This window comes from Myotis myotis, unplaced genomic scaffold, assembly GCF_014108235.1.
Source record: "Myotis myotis isolate mMyoMyo1 unplaced genomic scaffold, mMyoMyo1.p scaffold_m19_p_1, whole genome shotgun sequence".
Classification (NCBI taxonomy): Eukaryota; Metazoa; Chordata; class Mammalia; order Chiroptera; family Vespertilionidae; genus Myotis; species Myotis myotis.
Window position 1 is genome coordinate 25,050,909 of NW_023416313.1, and position 8,534 is coordinate 25,059,442.

At 45.4% G+C, this 8,534-nt stretch overlaps 1 long non-coding RNA gene across 1 annotated transcript; it reads right to left on the reverse strand.

Moving 5' to 3' along the window:
* Positions 1-3,044: 3,044 nt before the first annotated feature.
* LOC118651237 lies at positions 3,045-7,316 on the reverse strand. Its single transcript, XR_004966157.1, has 3 exons — positions 7,055-7,316; positions 4,350-4,404; positions 3,045-4,172 (listed from the first exon to the last, which is right to left on the reverse strand). It is a non-coding gene; the product is annotated as an uncharacterized LOC118651237 (long non-coding RNA).
* Between the last annotated feature and the right edge of the window lie 1,218 nt (positions 7,317-8,534).

Here is an 8,534-nt window from a genome sequence, read left to right on the forward strand (position 1 = left end):
ATAGGTTGGTGGACTATTTCAGCATCAACATACTGAGCTAATTCATTTTCTAAGTTTTTTTCTACCCATCTTCAGGGACCAGTTACTGCAATAATAGTCTTCCCTACTCCAAGCAAAGGGCTTTGTGAGCTCTGGCAAAAAGATGAGAAAATAGAGGCCCCAAAATGCTTAAATAATGGGCTAAAACTTAAACTGAGTAGAGGGTGATATTCAAAACATTTAATGACCTGCATGATGTTATCGCAAACTCTCAAAAACTGACCAATCAGAACAGAGGCCAGCATGAATTCTAACCAATCAAAACAGAGGTCACTATGAACAACTCCAATGGTCCCACTACTGATAACACTTAAAAACAAACAACAAAATAAAACATGGGTCTCCTGGCTGGTGTGACTCAGTTGGTTGAGCGTCCTCCCATGCACCAAGAGGTTGCCTAGTTTGATTCTTAGTCAAGGCACATTCCCAGGTTGTGAGCTCGATCTCCAGTCAGGGTCATGCAGGAGTCAGTCCATTGATATTTCTCTCTCCTGCTCCCTTCCTCTCACCCTAAAAAGAAAAAAACAAAAGCAAAAACAATAAAAACATGTATATCTTGGGCTGGCTCAGTGGTTGAGCATCAACTTATGAACCAGCAGGTCACAGTTCAATTCCCTGTCAGGGCATGTGCCCAGCTTGCGAGCTCCATCCCCAGCAGAGAGCATGCAGGAGGCAGCCGATCAATGATTCTCTCTCATCATTGATGTTTCTATCTTTCTTTCCCTTTCCCTTCCTCTCTGAAATCAATAAAAATATATTTAACAAATACCTATATGTATAAAAGCCAAGTGACCAGAGTGACCGGTTGCTATGACGATCACTGCAGTGGCCAACCAGCCCAATCAGGCCCTGATCGCCTCCCCCAATCGGGGGTGGGGCTGGCCAGCCAACTGCCTACTGCCCCTCCTCCTGGCCAGCCCCAACCCGATTGGTCCCTCAACCTCCTGTGTCCCCTCCCCTGGGCCGGCCTGGCCTGATCAGCCCCAATCAGGATGGTTGGACCCCACCCATGCACGAATTTGTGCACCGGGCCTCTAGTACTTATATATTATGTTTAAAAAGCAAAAACATTGACATCAACACAGTTTTGTGCAATTGAGCAAGCAAATATGTAAAGTAGAGTAGGAGGAAATGTACTAGAATCTTAGCCATTCTACCTTTGCATGCACTTTTTTTCTCCTTTTCCAAATTTTCTTTTTTTAATAATAAATCATTAGTTTTGTAATGGCAAAATTTAATAGTTTTAAGTAAAGATAGTTATGAAACTTGAGAGGGACAGTTTGCTGAAGAAGGCTGGTTTTTATGACACGGTTATGGGTGAGAGCCTTTCTCAGGGCAGCCACCGAAACATCAAAACAGCAGGAGCTCAGTTGCCACTGCTTGTGGTCAGGGGGATGCTAACAGGAGGCAACAGAGCACTCCAGAGAAGGTTAAACAGAAATCCCTGTCACTGGCTTCTAATAAAGAGGAAACACAGCAGCTAGTGGGCCTCTGCAGACACTTGAGACAGCACAGACCCCATCTGAGTGTCTCTGGCAGCCACCTCCCACGAGGGGCCCTTCTCAACACAAGCATTAAAAGCTGGTCCACCAGCCCAGCCCAGGGCACTGGCCTTGGGACCAGCTGGTCAAGGGAGACTGGCACACACCACAGATGCCGATCTTGCTGCCTCACTTCTCCTGTTGCAGTAAAGCACTGTTCCAAGCACTTGGAGCGCTGAGTCCTCCTGGGGGACTTGGAACCCAGTGGGCTGATGTCTATGGGCTCCTCATTCTGGTGGTTGGCATTGTTATGCTCCTTGCCATTCTGCATGGGGTGGGAATCCTCACCGAGGACTGGTAGCTGGACCTTCCTTCAAGACGCTCCACAGGCCTTCCTGCCACTGAGCAGCAGGTACAGCTGGGTCAGGGTCAGTCCCGGCCACACAGACTGGAGGCTGGTACCGCGGCTGGACGATCCCAACCCACATCCCCATAGATCCAAACAAGGGGACCACAGTGCAAGTGGCATGGGCACAGGCCTCGGTGCAGCCTGTTAACACTTGGCCTCCAGAGTGCTTTTGCATATGCCCCACTATACTGCCTCATCCCCAGACTTCCCAGCTGAAGTCTGATCCTCTAAAGCCCACCTCTTCTGTCCACTAATAAGCGTCTGTTTCCCTCAAGCCTTCAGCAAAGTGAACTATATCCAAATCGGGGTGCAGGGGTGTCACGAAGGGAGAAGGCAGAATGAAGCTGTGTGTACATAGGGAAACAGGTAGTGTTTCGGTGTTTGGGGTGAGCCACCTCCTGCAGAAAAGTTATGAGAAGGCAGGAGCAAGCCACAAAGCAGCCCAGAGCAGCTGTCTATAGTGAGGGGACATCGTTCTCCATTCCTCAAGATTTTGAGAAATCTTTGGAAGGGAAATTGATTTCCTGCAAATACATAAGGTGTGATTTCCAGATCTGATGATGATGATGATGATGATGATGTGTTGATGCTAATGATGATGTTATTAAAGGAGGGGTTGAGTGAAAATGTTGGAATGCTTGGCTTGGATTGAAAACCCAGGGGGAGGTTTAGGGACATCATCTTTGGAGTCAGACATTTCTCTAGGTGTGGCTCTGCCATTTACAGGTTAAGTGACCTAAATCAAACCTCCTTCCCTAAATCTCCTTAATCTGTAAAATGGATATAATAATAGTGCTCATCCCATCGGCTGAGGATTAAGAGGACACATGTAACTAGTTGCTGAGCACAGTGAATGGAATGTCCAGTCAATACCAGGTGTTATGCATAAAACAGCGGCGTCATCACCATCACCATGATCTCTGAAATATTTTGTGTCCCTAAATGCACACACACATGCTACAGAAGAAAATGCCAATGGAACCCAGCAGGTGTGGCTCAGTGGTCGAGCATTGACCTATGAACTAGGAGGTCACAGTTCGATTCCAGGTCAGGGCACATGCCGAGGTTGCAGGCTCAATCACCAGTGTGGAGTGGAAAAGGCCAAATTTGAGAGCTCTAAAGAAACCTGAGTGGGCACGTCACTGGGCTCTGAGCTCAGGACATTCCTAAATAGTCAAAGCAGGGAAATTCCAAAAAGAGAGAAATATGATTTTAGGGAAGAAGAGAAGCCCTGAGGGCATGGATTGATTGGCCACAGATCCAGTCAGAGAACTGGGGAGGCGGATAACGGAGGTTACAAAAGACCAAGGCAGATGATGAGAAACACTTTTTGTTAGACCAACAGGGCATCTCAACCTATCAAATTTTATCCTTTGCCTTTAGATGGCCTCTCTGGGAAGTGTAAGGTAGTCAGAGGGTAATGCCAGTTGATTTCATATTTTTACACTTTTTTCTTAAAAAATTAAGAAAAATTTTAATTTACAGTAGACATGTAATATTAGTTTCAGGTGTACAACATTACACTGTGTCTTGATTCAAATGTTTTCAAGGTGCATTTGGACAGCATTGGGGAGGTGAGGCTGGGTGAAGTGAGGTGAAGCCAGGTGAGGGATGTATTCTCATGCCTTGATGGAGGGAATGCAAATTAGCATGACTGCTCCGGAAAGCGACTAGTTGGTGCATCTCAAAGTGCTTTAAAAATGATCACCCATTTGAGTGTAAATTTTGCAGCAGTGTCCTGTGGAAGTGATCAGAACTCTGGCCAGCACAAGGGAGCACATAGGAAGAAGACTGTAAACACACACACACACACACACACACACACACACACACACACAGGATTTGAGCAGTTGTTATATCTGGGGAGTGTGACTCTAAAAATTGTTATTTGCTTCATTTTACTTTTAGATTTTCCTAAATTTCTCCAACATGTAATTTAAAAGAAATATGTTTAAAAATAAATGCATTAAACAAAAATATACTTCTTCCTTTGCAGTCCTCCTCTGCCTTCCTTCCATTGAAAACCAAGAGTCTAGTTATTCTGGTATGACAGGCACAGGATGACCCGTTGTGGATTCTGTCCTTGACTCTCTCTCTTCCTTTGTTGATTTTGCTCTGGGCTCTGGGCTGGGATTGAGTGGCTTCCTCCAATGTAGACGGAACTCTGCAGGATTTGCTCTCAATGGCGCTGGTTCACGAACACCCTGCATCACTGCTTCTCAAAGCCAGACTGAGCAAGGCACCTAGCGGGGGATGGGGGAGAGAAGGCGGGCAGTCAGGATTAATTTAGCACACTTTGCTTAGAGTTCATCTTGCTTTAGATATACTGGCGTAGGGCTGGGAAATGGGAAGAAGAGGGACGAGAGAGAGTGTTGTTTTCTATCCACTGATATTTTTCTTTAGCAAGTTAAAAGTCATACCTGGTATCCTCGGTTGGATATACTTGGTTGATGATAAGCTGTTTTGTTTCATACACTAAAAAAACAAAAAAAGATAGCGTGGCTGAGGAGAAATCCATCCATTCACAGTTATTTATTAGTTCCTTCTCTGTGTCAAGCACTGTTCTAAATGCTGGGAATACCGCTGTGCACAAACCAGGAAAATTTGCTGCCTCCATGGAGTGTCCCTTCTGGGGCTGAGAGTCGATGGGAGTCAGTAATGCAATGAAGAAAAATTAACCAAAATAATGGAGATAGAGAATGAGGGGCTGAAGTGCGTGTGTTTCTTTAGGTAAAGTACTTGGAAAAGGCCTCTTAATTTGAATAAAGACCTGAAGGAAGTGGGGGAGTGAGGCATGTAACTATGGTGAGGAAAGGCTCTCTAGGCAGACGGAACGCAAGCGTCAAGACCCCAAGGAAGAGCTCACTTGGTGTGTTTCATCGCTAGCGAGGAGGCTAGTCTGGCTGGAGATGAGGTTGGGGAGTTACGAGAGGGTCTTTGTGCAGTGGCTTAATATGATTTCAAATCCACGTGTGTGTGCATGTGTATGTGTATTCTCAAAAAGAAATACTAGAAAGATAACTCAGGAAGTAATAGAAATTATTTATGAGAGGGCGAGGGACAGGAAGAAGAGACAAGGATGGAAGTGGGCATTATAAAAAGAAAATAAATTTAAAAGAAGAGCACCAGGTATAGGCTTAGACAGGCTTGGATTTAAATTCCAATTCTGCAGCTAACTACCAGTTGACTTTGGAAAAGTTACTTAGTCTCTCTCAGCTTCAGTCCTATTAATAAAATGCATAGGGTTGTTGGGAATATAAAGTGAAATAACACTGGCTAAAACCCTTAGCCCAGTGCCTGGTGAGTATAGACCAGTGATGGTGAACCTATGACAAGGGTGTCAGAGGTGACAGGCGAACTCATTTTTTTGGTTGATTTTTCTTTGTTAAATGGCACTTAAATATCAAAAATATGTCTTTGTTTTACTATGGTTGCAAATATCAAAAAATTTCTATATGTGACACGGCACCAGAGTTAAGTTAGGGTTTTTCAAAATGCTGACACACCGAGCTCAAAAGGTTCGCCATCACTGGTATAGACTATGGTTAGTCTTGGTTCAACAAGCAAGAATCAGGACTATGGGAACCTTGTAAAATTCTTAAGCTCTCTAACTATCCTTTTCCCTGAATGCTTAGGAAGAAAATCCTTAAGAGAACAAGGGCTTATAGTTGTCTTGGGGGTGGGGGTGGGCAGATGGAATGAGATGTTCTTACTCTAGCCATTTTGGGGTGGGGTGGAGGAGTAATAAGAACTCTGGGGGATAGAGTGGGTGGGAACACATTTAGAGAGGAAATGGAAACAGACATTTAAAAACCAAAATTAAACCAAGGAAATCTGAAGATCTAATTGACTTTATTAAGTGATTCATGAATTGGGCAGCATCTCATCCAGCAACTAGACAGGTGCTCCAGAAGGTTGCACAGCATGGAAGGTTTTTATCAGAAGTGTATGAAGGGGAGTCATTAGCAAAAGAAAAGAGGTTATTTTTAATCAGGGGCATGTTCTTTTTTGGGGGAAGGGAATTCAAGGGTTTTATCCTACAGATCGTCTCTTCTTAAGAGAAATGGAGAGGGCCTACAGGAGGAATTATCTTGCTGGTGCTTGACTAAAAATCCCCAACTGCTTGACTAAAATTGTATTTCTGGGAGTGGTTGAAACTAAAATTAAATCAGGTATTAAATCTAAGTCTGGTCTCACGGGCTTTAGCATGAGTGACGCCATTCTGGGCCTGTGGTTTCCTTCCTAACACAGGGGAATCCCTGGGGCCTGCTGCAAAGAAGGAAAGGTGAGCCCTGGGCCTGGGCCTAGAAAATGGGAGCCTAACAGCCGGTCAGAGGGTATTCCCCCAGCTCTGCCATGGGTTTCTTCCTTCTTCCTCTCTCATGACAGGATGGAAATGCAGGGAGACAGTCCGGCTCTGTAACTTGCTCGGCGGGGCCTACAAATCCCAGGTTGTCTTCTTTGTTCTCATCAGGAAGCAGCTCTCCACTCCCTCCCTCCCGCAATCAATGCTTCATTGTTTATGGAACTCAGGAAGTCCTTGGTCCAGCTTGTATAATCCAGGCCAGACCTTTAGCACCCAGTGCTTCTTTTTAAAAGGAAGCAAAGCCTCTTTTCTTCCTGACATTTCAAAGCTCAACGGAACCCAACAGCTTCCAAGCATTCTGCCACTTGGCTACCTGTGTGACCCTGGGCAAGTTTCTAAACCCCCAACTGGCTTGTGGGTCTGTCCCTCAGGAGAGCAGCAGAAGCAGGACTGTCTGGTCCAGTCTTGCCCTCCACATCATATAAGTGGTTTCAGCAAGTTACAACGATGGTTTTAAAATGTGTTTCCACGCCCAGCTGGCGTGGCTCAGTGGGTGAGCATCGACCTATGAACCAGGAGGTCACGGTTCAATTCCCGGGCAGGGAACATGTCTGGGTTGCTGGCTCGATCCCCAGTAGGGGGCGTGCAGGAGGCAGCTGATCAATGATTCTCTCTCATCATTGATGTTTCTATCTCTCTCCCTCTCCCTTCCTCTTGGAAATAAATAAAAATATATTAAATAATAATAAAATAAAGTAGAAATTCAAAAAATAAAATAAAATGTGTTTCCTCAGTGTGTCCCACTGTGAAGCTTTTTACCTTCCATTGTGCTGGAACATCTTCTGAATCCTGAGATTCACAACTGAGCTGAGCCCCAGCCTTCTAAAACTCCTTGGCTTCTCCTGGTGCAGATGAGGAATGGTGCCTGCAGGTCAACCAGGTAGTGGATGCTGTAGTGAATGCTGGCCAAGGCTGGCAGAAAATAAATGAATGAAATGTGATGAGAATGTCACCATTATTGTCAACCATGGTCACTATCCTTGGACATTGATTGTTTTATATGTTTTTCTTTAAATTTATTTCAGAGAGAGGAAGGGAGGGAGAGAGAGAGAAACATTGATGAAAGAAAAACATCAATGGGCTGCCTCCTGCACGCCCCCTACTGGGGATCAAGCCCACAACAGGGTATTTGCCCTGTCTGGGAATTGAACTGTGACCTCCTGGTTCATAGGTCCGCCCTCAACCACTGAGCCACACCAGCGAGGCTAGACATTGATTTTCATGACAGAGCACCTCGGCTGCCACCATGGATCCAGCATCACTATTGTGAACTTTGCATAGTTCACAGGCTTTGGTGGTGGTGACCTAGAACCTGTGTGGTCTCTGGCATTTGAGGGCAAAAAGGGCAAGGATTTCTGCCTTTTCCATGCTGTGCTCTGTAGCATTGGTTCACAATCAGAAGATAGAGCATAGTTACCCTAGGTTCATATCCTCTGGTTAACTCTTGAGATGTTGGTTCTAAGAGTGCTTTTTCTTGCAACGGACGATTCCTCAAAATTAGGACAAGGGACTTGCATGCTGTGCAGCAAGGGGGGTGGGGGGAAGTTTCTAAATGTGATGGAATGGTGGACAGTGTTGCAAAGTGAATTTTTTTTAACCAAGCCTTTTGCTCTCCCCTCCCGTGGCTTCTCTCCTGCTGGAGCCGGGGCTGCCCAAGTCCTGTTTCGCTTCAGGACCTGAACAGGTGCGTTTGCTCCCTTCCTGTGCCTGGAGTCCTGCCAATCATTGCTCAACTCCAACCTCGTTTTGTTTTAACATTGGACCTCCATCCCCAGGGCCTTCTCCTGGCTGCAGGTCTTGGAGTCAAGTTTCTTTTCATGAGGCTGCTAGTTGCCAGCTAACCAATCATAGATCTTGGGACTTGGATAGAAATGACATTTTTTTTTTCTTCCTTGGCTCTTCTCTCTGAGGGTCTTATCTCTAATCCCTGGATTTGGAAAGAGTGCCAGATGGAAGCTGGGAGGCCCAGATTAGTTAACTATGGACTAGGGCGAGTACTTTGACTTTCTGAGCCTCAGTTTCCTTATCTGGAAAATCAGAGGTGTGCTGACTGGAAAGATCTCTTGAGCTGCTGAATCACAGGGATTATGGTGCTAACTCGAGTGTCCTTTTTTTCTCCATTCTACTTCCTGGATCCCTGACTTTCCTGGCTTTCCCACCCCTAACTCTGGTCTGCATTATGTCTATCTCTTTGGTTCATTTTTAACTCACCAGTTGTGGAACCACCATAAAAATGGGA